Source organism: Rhinatrema bivittatum, chromosome 15, assembly GCF_901001135.1.
Source record: "Rhinatrema bivittatum chromosome 15, aRhiBiv1.1, whole genome shotgun sequence".
NCBI lineage: Eukaryota > Metazoa > Chordata > Amphibia > Gymnophiona > Rhinatrematidae > Rhinatrema > Rhinatrema bivittatum.
The window spans coordinates 26,668,204-26,682,314 of NC_042629.1; the positions used below are offsets into that span (position 1 = coordinate 26,668,204).

At 40.6% G+C, this 14,111-nt stretch overlaps 1 protein-coding gene across 1 annotated transcript in view; it reads left to right on the plus strand.

The window, feature by feature from the left end:
* PDXK (pyridoxal kinase) overlaps positions 1-14,111 on the plus strand; it is a 178,660-nt gene that overhangs the window by 26,573 nt on the left and 137,976 nt on the right. The window lies entirely within an intron of this gene.

The following is a 14,111-nucleotide window of genomic DNA, read 5'->3' on the forward strand; positions in this document are numbered from 1 at the left end:
CACAGTCCTGGATTGATAACCTGAACAACATAGCAGATAAATTAAGCCCTGTCTTAACCAAAACAGTAATAACCTTGCAGAGCAATCATAAACCCTGGTATAGTATAGAAATTAAAACAGTAAAGAAAACCCTGAGGAAATCGCCAACCATCCCCAACTTAGCATATAGAAGATGTCTTGCTTACTACAAAAAACTAATCAACAATACAAAAAACAATTTTACAGTAAAAAAAAATCCAAAATTACCTCCATAATACTAGAATACTAGAATACTATTAAAACCCTTACAAATAATACTGACCACGTTAATCATACTTTACCTGAATCTAAATGCAATGATATAGATCAATTTTTCAAGCAAAAAGTGGAAAAATTAACTGCAGGACTTGATATCACCAGCAACTTCTCCATCTATTTGAGCATGAGGGACTTAACTAAATGGACGAATTTTGACACTGTTTCCACTGATGAGGTTAACAAACTCATTAGAAATATGAATCCGGCATCACATCCGATTGATAGTATTCCCATCACTACTCTTAAAAATGTGGTTGATGATATTTCAACCCCCATCGCAAAAATCATTAACTTATCCCTACAAGAGGGTATCTATCCTCAGTTACTAAAAAGCGCAATTGTAAAACCAATTTTAAAAAAGCCAGCGCTTGATGCCCTAGAATTTAATAATTACAGACCAATATCTCTTTTTTTAGCAAAACTCACAGAGAAAATAGTGCAAAAACAACTCTTGGAACATCTTGAAAATAATAACATTTTATATCCCATTCAGTTTGGTTTTAGAAAACACTACAGTACAGAGACCCTTTTACTTGCTTTAAACGATACGATTTTAAGAGGTTTTGATAATGGACAAAATTACTTTTTAATGGTATTAGACTTATCCACAGCATTTGATACGGTAAACCACTCCACCCTTCTAGACAGACTTACAGAAATTAGGATAACAGAACACACACACAAACGGTTTGAATCAAATATCTCCAATTGGTACTTTCAGATAAAAATTAATAACACTGTTTCCAAAAAATATTTAATTAGATATGGGAATCCCACAGGGTTCCTCATTATCAGCTACTCTTTTTAATGTATACATGATCCCAATTTGCCATTTTCTCAGTGGGCTCGGTCTCATGCATTATGTCTATGCCGATGACGTGCAAATTCTTATTCCTATAACGAATTCAATAGAAGAAACTCTTAAACTGTTAGCCATGTATCCAGCAATGATTAAAAAACTATTAAACAGTATGAAATTAAGTTTAAATGTTGAGAAAACCGAAATTATATTCCTAGATCGGAGAAACAGTAGCAGCAATAACAAACCCTTATTTCTAACAGAAGACGACAAGACGAAAATTGAAATTAAACTTCATGCATGAAATTTAGGGGTGATTAACTGACTCTGAACTCAGTCTTAATAAACACATCAATTTGAAACTTAAAGAAGGCTATCTGAAATTACAAACTCTTAAACAGTTAAAACCTTTACTGGACCAAAATAATTTTAGAATAGTCCTTCAAGTTTTACTATTCTCCAGTATTGATTACTGTAATTCTCTATTTTTAGGATTACCAAAAAGCATAATTAGACCCCCTACAAGTTCTCCAAAACACAGCAGCTCGTCTACTAACCAACACTAAAAAATATGATCATATTACACCAGTTTTGATCTCGCTTCATTGGCTACCCATACAATATGAATACAAAACCCTCTGTGTACTACACCGGACAATATATGGTGAAGACACTGAATGGCTTAATGCCGCTATCAGAATACATACCCCCCAAAGAAATCTAAGGTCAAGTAATAAAGCTTTCCTATCCATTCCTTCAGTTAAATCGGCCCAACTAATGCAGGTTAGAAATAGGGCGATATCTCTCGCAGGACCAATGAAATGGAATTAACTTCCTGAAAATATCAGATTGCAGCAGAATGATAAAATCTTCAAAAAAGACCTAAAAACCTGGCTTTTCCGTAAAGCCTATGAGGAGTTCAACCAGCAGAAGTAGATGGTATACACAGTTACAACTTTATGTTTAATATTAAGTTTTTATTGTCCTGCTTTTTTAGGGTTTTTTGCTATTTATTTTTTATATATTTGATGCATTGTTATACTTATTTATTTTTTCAAATATTGTTCTATGTCTTTTATGATTTGATGTATATCTCATATTTTAGAATTGATATTTTAAGTTTTATTAGTACTTATGGTATTATTTTGTTTTTTTATGACGCTGTAAATGTCTTGACTTTTATAGTATAGTTTTATGTTTATTTTATGACAATGTAAACCGTTGTGATAGAATTTACAAATAAATAAAACTACATAGAGGCAGAGTATGTGGGTATTTTGTTTCGGCATACATTTTGGAAAGTTTTAAAGGGACACTATGTTGGTAGAATAGAGGGTATCTCCTTGTAAAAGAAAAAATAATTCATGCATGAAAGGAGATTTGAACTAGTTAACCTGGAAGCCAGAGACTAGATGGTGAACCTAGAAGATGTGGTAGGCCTGATTGACAAACTGAAGAGTAGTAAATCACCTGGACCGGATGGTATACACCCCAGAGTTCTGAAGGAACTAAAAAATGAAATTTCAGACCTATTAGTAAAAATTTGTAACCTATCATTACAATCATCCATTATACCTGAAGGCTGGAGGATAGCAAATGTAATCCCAATATTTAAAAAGGGCTCCAGGGGCGATCCGGGAAACTACAGACCAGTTAGCCTGACTTCAGTGCCAGGAAAAATAGTGGAAAGTGTTCTAAACATCAAAATCACAGAACATATAGAAAAACATGGTTTAATGGAACAAAGTCAGCATGGCTTTACCCAGGGCAAGTCTTGCCTCACAAATTTACTTCACTTTTTGAAGGAGTTAATAAACATGTGGATAAAGGTGAACTGGTAGATGTAGTTTACTTGGATTTTCAGAAGGCATTTGACAAGGTTCCTCATGAGAGGCTTCTAGGAAAAATAAAAAGTCGTGGGATAGGTGGCGATGTTCTTTCGTGGATTACAAACTGGCTTAAAGACAGGAAATAGAGAGTAGGATTAAATGGACAATTTTCTCAGTGGAAGGAAGTGGGCAGTGGATTGCCTCAGGGATCTGTATTGGGACCCTTTCTTTTCAATATATTTATAAATGATCTGGAAAGAAATACGACAAGTGAGGTAATCAAATTTGCAGATGATACAAAATTGTTCAGAGTAGTTAAATCACAAGCAGATTGTGATAAATTGCAGGAAGACCTTGTGAGACTGGAAAATTGGGCATCAAAATGGCAGATGAAATTTAATGTGGACAAGTGCAAGGTGATGCATATAGGGAAAAATAACCATGCTATAGTTACACAATGTTAAGTTCCATATTAGGTGCTACTACCCAAGAAAGAGATCTAAGTGTCATAGTGGATAACACATTGAAATCATTGGTTCAGTGTGCTGCGGCAGTCAAAAAAGCAAACAGAATGTTGGGAATTATTAGAAAGGGAATGGTGAATAAAACGGAAAATGTCATAATGCCTCTGTATAGCTCCATGGTGAGACTGCACCTTGAATACTGTGTACAATTCTGGTCGCCGCATCTCAAAAAAGATATAATTGCGATGGAGAAGGTACAGAGAAGGGCTACCAAAATGATAAGGGGAATGGAACAGCTCCCCTATGAGGAAAGACTAAAGAGGTTAGGACTTTTCAGCTTGGAGAAGAGACGACTGAGGGGGGGGATATGATAGAGATGTTTAAAATCATGAGAGGTCTAGAATGGGTAGATGTGAATCGGTTTTTTACTCTTTCGGATAATAGAAAGACTAGGGGGCACTCCATGAAGTTAGCATGTGGCACATTTAAAACTAATCGGAGAAAGTTGTTTTTCACTCAATGCACAATTAAACTCTGGAATTTGTTGCCAGAGGATGTGGTTAGTGCAGTTAGTATAGCTGTGCTTAAAAAAGGATTGGATAAGTTCTTGGAGGAGAAGTCCATTATCTGCCATTAATTAGTATAGCTGTGCTTAAAAAAGGATTGGATAAGTTCTTGGAGGAGAAGTCCATTATCTGCCATTAATTAAGTTGACTTAGATAATAACCACCGCTATTATTAGCAACGGTAACATGGAGTAGACTTAGTTTTTGGGTACTTGCCAGGTTCTTATGGCCTGGATTGGCCACTGTTGGAAACAGGATGCTGGGCTTGATGGACCCTTGGTCTGACCCAGTATGGCATGTTCTTATGTACATAATGAAAGAGCCTTAGTGAAATCTAAACCCCTTACAGAGACAAATCAGGTTTTCTGGTCTACAGAGGGAACAGGAGAAGTCAGATTCTTCCTAGCATCAATAAAGGGTCTAAGATGCTCAGGAGAGAAGAAGATGTGTTGGAATGAAATTTAACATGGCATTTACAAGGGTAGTGTAGCATTAAGGAGGCCCCTAAAGCTAGTGTCTTATGGCAAGAAACCTTCTCCTGTGATCCTGGGTGATCCTAGATAAATCAGTAAAAATGTGGACCTTCTGGCCATGAAATTCCAAATGAAGGTTTTGAAAATACGGAGGTATGACCTTGCTTAAATCAGTATCAAAAACAAAGGAAACAAGTAGAGTGGCAAATTCCTTTACTTTATATCCTGATGTAGCAAGGAGTTGAAATACATTGGAAGAGGATAGATTAGAATTATAACATTGAGAAACAGGAAGAAAAATTGCCTTATTTATAGATGGCATATCATCAGAAGAAAGTTTTAATACGTCTAAAAAAAATAACTCTTTAAAGTCATTATAGGAAGTTCACCCATAATTTTGAGAAATTAAGGAAATGCAGATTTAGATGTCTTCAGGAATTGTCCAAAAATTCAACTTGTCTAAAAAGAACTCCATGGACTTGTAAAGGATTAGACTGTAAGGCAGACATTTGATCCAGATTTTGTTGGAAAGATGCAATTTTAGAGTCATGCTCTTGTATTTTAAGATCATGAAATGAGACTAGAGGGTCCAATTTAGCAGAGAGAGAATCCAATTTACTTGAAAGAGCAGTCAGATGTTGACCAAATGAGAAATTGAGTCCGGAGAGAATCCAGCATAACTTCTGCTGGTTTTGTTAGAGGGGTGAAATGATCACCCGATGTTAGAGATTGAAGAAGCCGGCACAGAAATTGAAGATACCAGTCCTGCTCCCAAATCCTGGACAAGCATATCCACAGATGACATAGGCATCGAGGGAGAAACCAACGACTCCACTGATGGGGAAGGCGCAGACACGATAAACTAGACGGCCCCTCCTGTGCTACAAGTAGATCATCATTCTGCACGCTATGATCGACGAGGGAGCTTCATGTCTAGGTGCCGGCAGAGAGTCCTGAGCACGGGGGCTGAGAGAAACCTCTCTCCCTGGAGAGGCCAGCGCTCCTCCACTGGCACTTTCAATGGGAACCAAACCGCTTGAAGAATCAGGGGAAGGAGAAGCAAAGGTGCCATAGAAGATAAACGGATGTGTGTGTGGGAGGGAGGGGGCGGGGGTAAATATGAACCTTTCCCTTCCTTTTAGGCACCATGGAATAAGGAAATTCAGAGAAAAAACAAACAGCCGCAGCAGCAACTTCAGCGTCTCCTATTACATGGCCATCTTGCTTCACCTCCACCAAGTTGTTTACCTTTAATAGGTGTTCTCCATGGACAGCAGAACAAATCAGCCATACAATCCCTCCTACCTCCCAAAGTTGAAGTTCAGTTTATAAATTACTGAAGTAGCTGACATTGCAGCGTCAGCACAGGAACTCTCATGCATGCTCAGAAGAATATTTTTATTTCTTCTGGGCTATGAGAGAGCTCTTCTGTGCGTTGGCACAGTCGGTCGATGTCGCCCACTTGTGTGGCTGATTTATTTGCTGTCCATGGAGAACACAGATTATAGGTAAGCAACTTCACTCTCTGTGCATGTTATCCCCATGCAAAAATATTTCTCCAAAAGATCCTACATGTTACCCTATTTCTTTATTTCAGTTCTCTGGCATTTGGGATTCTCTGTTTATCCTGTGCCATTATGAATTCTGTTACCATTTTTTACTTCATAATCTCTTCCAGGAGCGTATTCCATGCATCTACCTCCGCTTCTGTGAAAAAAATGTTTGATGTTATTTTTGGGTCTACTCCTTGGGAGTAGACCCAAAAAAAACTGTAGACCCTTAGGTCTACAGTTTCCTTCCTGTCAGTAAAGGTTTGATTCTTGTGCATTATTAATAACCTTCAAGAACTGAAAGATCTGTATCATATCCCCCAGCTCTCCTCTTCTCTAGAATATACATGTTTAGGTCCTAAAGTCTCATTTCAATTTATCTTTTGGTACAAACCCTGCACCATTTTGGTTGCCTTTCTCTGGACTGCTGCTATTCTATCCCTATCTTCTTTGAGATATGGTCTCCAGAACTGAACACAGTACTCTAGGTGAAGCCTCACCAATGATCTGTACAGGGGCATTATCACTTCCTTTTTCCTGCTGATTATGCTCTCTCTATACAGTCCAGCATGTGTCCGGTCTGAGTCACCACCTTTTTGCATTGCTTTGTTGCCTTCAGATTATCAGACGTTATCACTCCAAGTTCTCTCTCCTAGTCTGTGCATATCAGTCTTTTTTTCCCCCTAAGACTTACATCTGCTTTGGAATATTACTCTTTAATTTATTTATTTATTTATTTATTTATTTGATGAGTTTTATATACCGTTATTCAGTTGAGCCATCATAACTGTTTACAAAAGTGTACAATATCTTGTAACTGAGCATTAGTAAGAACAGTAAACAGATTCTTAACAAATGGGTAGTAGTATAGAAACAATTGAATCATTAAACAGTATCAGCAAAATGGATATCGAGTCCAGAATGAGATAATATTAGGATAGAGGGGGAGGGGAAGTAGGAATAGGGGGAATAGGGGTGAATTATGGGGTAAGCAATTGGGAGTTCAGTTGAAAGTCGGTATGATTAGATGGTTGAAAGTCAGTGAGGAACTTGCGGAGCAATATTGTTTTTAGGTCCTTTTTGAATGTTTTTAGGTCGTGTTGAATTCGTAAGAATTTAGGTAGGGTATTCCACATTTTGGGTGAGGCAATTGAGAAGGCTCTTTCTCTTGTGGTTGCTAGATGTGCATCCTTGACAGGGGGGATGATTAGGTAACCAGAGTTATTGGATCGTAGGTTTCTTGCAGGCTTTTGAGGGATTATGTTTAGTGAGTTAAGACCTTGATTATCATTATTTAGGATTTTGTGGATGATAGTCATTGATTTGTATGCAATCCGTGCGTTGATGGGTAGCCAGTGAAGTGCTGTCAGAATTGGTGCACTTTTTGACATTGAATCCCAACTGCCAAACTTTAACCATTCCTCAAGCTTTCTTCGATCACTTCTCATTCTCCATAGTCCTTCAAGGGTGTCCACTGTATTGCACATCTTAATGTCATCTGCAAAAAAGACACACTTTTTTCCTTCTAACACTTTCACATTATCACTTACAGAGATATTGAACAGGACTGGCCCCAGAACCAATCCCTGAGGCACTCCACTTATCATCCTTCTCTCCTTCCATTTACCACTTCCCACTGTCATTATTCATGATCCTCCTATGTAAGACCATGTCAAAAGCTTTGCTGCAATCCAAGTAAATTGCATCAAGTGCTCATCTTTGATGTAATTCTGTAGTCACACAGTCAAAATATCTTTCAGATTCATTTGACACAATCTTCCTGTGGTGAAACTGTTTGCTTCGGATCCTGCATTCCACTGGATTGTAGATAACTTCGTGGTCCTTTCCTTTAGCAGGGTCCTTATTAATCTTTCCCCACTGAGGTAAGGCTAACTGACCTCCTTCTGCTATCATGCTTGTGAAGCAGGACCACAACTGCCCTTCTCCAATTTTGCATCAACCCTCTGTCTCCAAGGATTTACTGAACAGGCCCTTCAACAATACTGGCAGCATCTATTAAGCAAAATACAATTGGATATCTCCACCCCATCTTCGCACTCCATTATTTAGTATCCCTCCCTACTAAATTTGAATTCCTAGTCAAGCAGTAGCTCGAACTCTCCATCAGCAGCCCTCAGCTCGGAACTTACTTAAGTCCCGTTATCTCTCTAATGCCAGCTATATTTCATGTCATATTTACGCTCTTATCACATGCTTCCCTCTCTACCACATCGTTCATTCGTTTATGGAAAACCGCTACATTTTGTTGTATAATGTGATTTAATTTGTTCAAATTGTTTCTAATTGTATTCTATTTATAGCCCCTTGGCATGTTTGAATATCTAGGAGAGATTGAATTACTGTTCAAATTGTTTTATGGAGTTTTCCTGTTCTATTGTTATATGTATAACCTAGGGCCTCTACTTAGGCCTTGAGCATGTTTCTGTTTTTCTGTTCCATGTAAACCGGATTGATGTGTATTTCCTACAAGAACTTCGGTATATAAAAATCCAAAATAAATAAATAAATACAATCGCTCTGAGCTTCCTTATTGTTCTGAGATGTATCTCATCTGTCCCCATGGCCTTGTCTTCTTTCAGCTTTGTTATTTCCACCCACTTGTTCTTCTGTAAATGGGGTGGTATCTCCCTATACCCACCTGTGCTTTTGCCAACTAGCAGCAGTCCTCTTTCATGGTCTTTAGTGAACACCAAACTGAAGTATTTAATATTTCTGCTTTTTTCTCATCTTTCTCCACACATTGATAGTCTCCTTTCAATCTAGTAATACTATGTCTGAGGCAGTCCTCACAAGTGGTTGACATCATCCAATGGAGCCTGGCTTGGAACCTTTATGCCAAAGTTTCTAGAAATTTGATTGTGCCTCACTGGGCGTGCCTAGCATGCCATTATACCATGTGCCTACATGGAGGCCCCTTGAGCCTCTTCTGCAGAGCCCACCAGTCATGGTTCCTCACTCTTCTGTTTGTCATAGTCTTTTTCTTCAGTAAAATTTGCAAGTTTGTCACTGGGTTCTGTGGTCTTGTTTCACTTTCTGTTAGTTCCCTAGGCAGGTTTTTCAGTTGCTTTTCTCTGGTAAAAATTTGCATATTCATTTTTTGTGGGATCCTGTGATCTTGTTTCTCTTCCTCTCAGTTCCTTAGGTAGATATTTTAGTAGTTTTTCTAAGTTTTTGTTTCATTCCTTTGCTTGACCGATGCATCGATGTGCATCAAACATCTTGCAGTCATCAAGTTCAACTTTACTTTTCTGCTTTTCCAGTGTTCCATAGCTAATCAAACCAGCTGCATCCAGCAATGCCCCCTTGGTACCAGATCCCCATGATAGATGTATCCTGTGCCTGGGGGATTGCATAACATCCTGAGGTGTTGTCTGTGTGCAGCCTTGACTTCAAAAGGACAGTGGTTCTATCTAGAGCTAATGGACAAGCACTTTGGACACCAAAAGATAGAAATGAAATGAAATGACATAACATATAGAAATATAGAAATGACGGCAGAAGAAGACCAACAGGCCCATCCAGTCTGCCCAGCAAGCTCTCACACTTATTTTCCCATACCTTTCTGTTACCCTGACCGCTGAGTTCAGGGCCCTTATTGGTAACTTTTTGATTCCAAATTCCTTCAGGGCCCTTATTGGTAACTTTTTGATTCTAATTTCCTTCCATCCCCACCATAGATAGACCCATTGGCATTGGAGACATTGACATTGAGGGATCCAGGAGTTGCATTGGACGCCGGTGATGGCATCCGCATCAAGTGGGCATTTTACTTCCTCAACATCGGGCATCTGTAGAAACCAGAGAAACGGCCATCTCCTGCTTCTTCCCACTGGAAGAAGACATTTGCTTTCACCTCTTTGACTCTGACATCAAAGAGTTCTGATGCTGAACATCAAGTGAAGGCGAAGAAGCACTGGTATCAATCTCTATTAGTGCTCAGTGCTGGCATGAAGGGTCTGGCTATGACTGAGAAGCCCTGTAAACAGTCTTGTGGAGAGAGCTCATCCTCATTCATGGCCCGAGAACAGAATCAGTCTCCAGAGGTTCAGGTGTCAGCCACTGATAAACATCTCCCAGGAAGACATGCCAGTCAGTATTGCCATCAGCTATATTCCAGGAGGAGCTGTACAAGAAGATACAGCCAGCCTTGGAAAAGGCACTGTGAGACCTCGGTGCTCCAGCATTGAAGGCATCAGGGTCATCATGGTCTGAAGTAGAGCTGCTGCTCTGGTGGCCTAGCACTAGTGCTGGTCCCAGCTTCTATGCCAGTTTCTGGAAGGGAATAAATGTCAACGGCAGCTGCCCCAGTGGTGATCTCCAGCCCATCAGGAGAGGAGGCACCAGAGTTCCTTGGATTCCAGGCCTCAGCTGTTAAGTGCTTCACTCTCTGAGGCCATGTCGCAGGGCAGACAATGTTTGGGTCTTCCCCCATTGGCCTACCAGTCAGGGTCTGACTCTGAATTTTCCTGTGGTACAGCTACAGATCTAATAATGTCTGATGGTGAGGATTCAATGGGTCTCCCCTCTGAACCTTCTCCTTCCCTAGAATGGAGGAAATCCTTTTTGAGGACCTCTCCATTGGCTTTGTTTGAAAATGGGGGAGGCCATTCCATTTACTTTACTGATAGAAGATGAGACCAGAAATAAGATGCTGGACATCCTACAGTTCATGGAGGATTCCCAGTTCACAACCTCCTTCAGAAGGTGCAGATGAGGATGTGTGTTTTCCCATTAACAAGAAGGCAGGTGAGATTTATCTTGCCCAGAAGGCTCCTGGGTTTGAAAAGAGGCAGCCACCGCACCAGTCTATGGTGGTCAAATCTGCTCTCAAAAGAGCCAAGAAACTAGAACTCTGTACAGTCTTGGGAGGAAATGTTTTAGAGAACTATGCTAAATGCCTGCATAGCTTCCAACCACCTCTTTATGGGCCAGTATATGTGGGACTTATTGAAGCAGTTGCAGGAGGTGGCTGAAGCAGCTTCCTCAAGAACAGCATGAAACCTCCAATTACTAGTGGAGAAGGGAGTGGAGTGCAAAAAACACATGATCCATTCGACTTTTGATATTTGAAAACATTCAGTCTCTGCTGTGGGGATTGGAACCCATATACTTGCCTGGCTGTGGATCTCCGACCTGCGACCCAAGGTCCAGCAAAGATTCATTGGAGAGATTAATTGGAGAGAATCTCTTTGGAGATATGATGAACAAAGCGGTACTGCAGATCCATGAACAATAAGTATGCTTTACAGCCACTCCAGACCCACCCTTCTCTTCCAGGAGGTACTCGAGAATGGACAGAGAAGGCACTTTTTCCAGCCAATAAGGTGCTATCCTCTGCCTCCTTGATTCCATATTCAGCAGACCCTTTGTGCCCACTCTCAACAATAGTGGGCCCCTAAGCCACAGCCAGCACCCCAGTCAATACCTGAATGGGGTTTTGCCTGGATCACAAAGAGCAAGGTCTGCATCCTTATACCTGTGCTGGAGGTTTTATATAAACCATTGGTCCAGTGTAATTTTGAACATAAGAAAAGGGTACAGATTACATTTATTGGGTCTTTCTCCAAATTGCTCCTCAAACCCCAGCTCGGGTCACTTGCCACATCAGGAAGTGCTGCAAAAGGAGCTGTCCTCCCTCCTGCAGGCCAGTGCAGTCAAAACCATTCCACTAGGGGAAAAGGGTAGGGATTCTATTCCCTGATTCCAAAGAAATCAGGAGGACTCCATCCTATCCTAGACCTAAGGGCCTTTAACAAGTTTATGAAAAGGGAAATATCAGGATGGTTTATCTGGACCCTTTAATTTCCTTTCTTCAAAAAGGACACTCGCTTTGCTCTCTCATTCTCAAGGATTTTTACATCCATATAGAGAGTTTACCATGTCACAGGAATTAACTCAGGTTTGTAATGGGAGACCACCACCTTTAGTATCATGTACTGCCTTTTGGTCTAGCATCAGTCCCACATGTCTTCACAAATGTCTTGCTGTGGTGGTAGAGTACTACACAAACTGGGTGTTCATGTCGCTCCCTATCTGGATGATTTGCTGATCAAGATTACATCACAGGCGAAGCCACAGAATCAATGTGCAAAACCTTCCAGGTGTTGGAGTTACTAGGATTTGTCATCAACTACCCCAAATCCCACTTGAGCCTGTCATCTCAATTGGATTTTACCAGAGTTCAGCTAGACCTACTGAAGCAATAGCCTTCCTTCCACAACAAGGGGCTATCACCTGGATATCCGCAGAGGAAAGGATCTAGCTGGGTCAGCAGACAACATGGGACATGTTGAGGATGTTGGACCTTATGGCTTCAATTGTCCATGTAACTTTCTTGTCATATCTCCACATGAAGAGATCATAATGGAGCTTCAGATTACAGTGGCTACAGGACACCCAGGATCTGCACAAAAGCATCCATTTACTCAACTACTCAGGGACTCTGGTGGCAGGAGAATTCCAGTCTGACCAGGTATCCCTTTTCAGATTTCTCCAGTTAACATTTTTGCCATGGATGCATCCAACCTAGGTTGGGGAGCCCATGTAGAGGGGCTCTGCGTCCAAGGCCTATGGTCTGCTCAGGAGAAGTATCATCAGATAACTTCCTAAAGCTAAGGGTGATACAGTACACTCTATAGGCTTTTTTTGATTGATTGGTCAACAATGTTGTTGTGGTCAAAACAGAAATCCAATTTGCAATGCTCTACATCGAGTAGGGAGGCAAGGGATTGTACATCCTGTCTCAGGAGACTGTCCAGATGTAGGACTGGGCCGTGTTTCAGAGGATGGAGTTCAGGACCATGCATCTAGCAAACAGAGAATGGCTTGAAGGGCAAACTGCTGGATCCTGGAACCCTTGGATGGGGGGGGGGGGGGGGGGTAGCAGGATATTTCATGAGTAGGATACACCTGTGGTGAATCTGTTTGTAAGACCTCAGAACAGAAAGGTTCTACTTTTCTATTCTAGGAAAAGAGCCTGGGGCAAATTAGCCTCAGATGCCTTTGCCTGCATCTCTTTGAGTCAGGTCTCAAGACCAAATCCATAAAAGCTCCCTTCGGTGCAATTGGCATCTATTGACAAAATGTAGAAAATAAACTCATTTTTTTACAGCCTTTGGTTGTCTGGTTCATGTGGGGCTGCTTCATCTGAATGCTCCCATCAAGCCTTCCACTGTGTCTTGGGACTGCAAAGTGATTCTGACCCAGCTGATGAAAACTACCTGTGAGCCACTGTGGTCCTGTGACCTGAAGTACCTGACTTGGAAGGTTGTGTTTTTGGTGGCCCTCATTTCAGTGCACAGGGTCAGTGAGCTCCAGACTCTAGTAACTTATCCATTTTATACCAAGTTTCATTATGATAGGGTGCTTCTATGCGCCAATTCTAAGCATATGCCTAAAGTGATGTCGGAATTCTGTATTAATTAGTCAATTGTTTTTCCAACCTTCTTTCCCAGGCCACATGTCCACCAAGGTGAACAAGCATTGTACAGTTTGAATTGCAAAAGAGCCTTTGGCATTCATCCTAGAGAAGACTGAAGCCCATAGTAAGTCTACCCAGCTTTTTGTTTCTTTTGCCACCAATAAACTGGGATTACCATTGCCAGACTTTTTCTAATTGGCTAGCAGATTTAATCTCCTCCTTTTATGCCCAGGTGGGACCAAATCTGGTAGTTCATGTCAATACTCATTATGTCTTGGCTATGGCAGCATTGGTGACCCACCTAAGATCGGTTTCTATGGAGCAGATCAGCAAGGCTATGATGTAGAGTTTCCAAAAATTCACATCATACTATTCTTTGGACAGGATTCCCGATACAACAGTATGTTTGGCTAGTGTGTCCTATGGAATCTGTTTTAAAAACATAAGAATTTGCCATACTGGGTTGAAGCAAGGGTCCATGAAGTCCAGCATCCTGTTTTCAACAGTGACCAATCCAGGCTAAAAGTACCTGGCAAGTACCCAAACACTAAGTAGATCCCATGCTACTGATGCCAGTAAAAGCAGTGGGTATTCCTAAGTCAACTTGATTAAAAGCAGTTAATGGACTTATTCAAACCTTTTTGTAAGCACAGCTATACTAACTGCACTAACCACATCCTCTGGTAACAAGT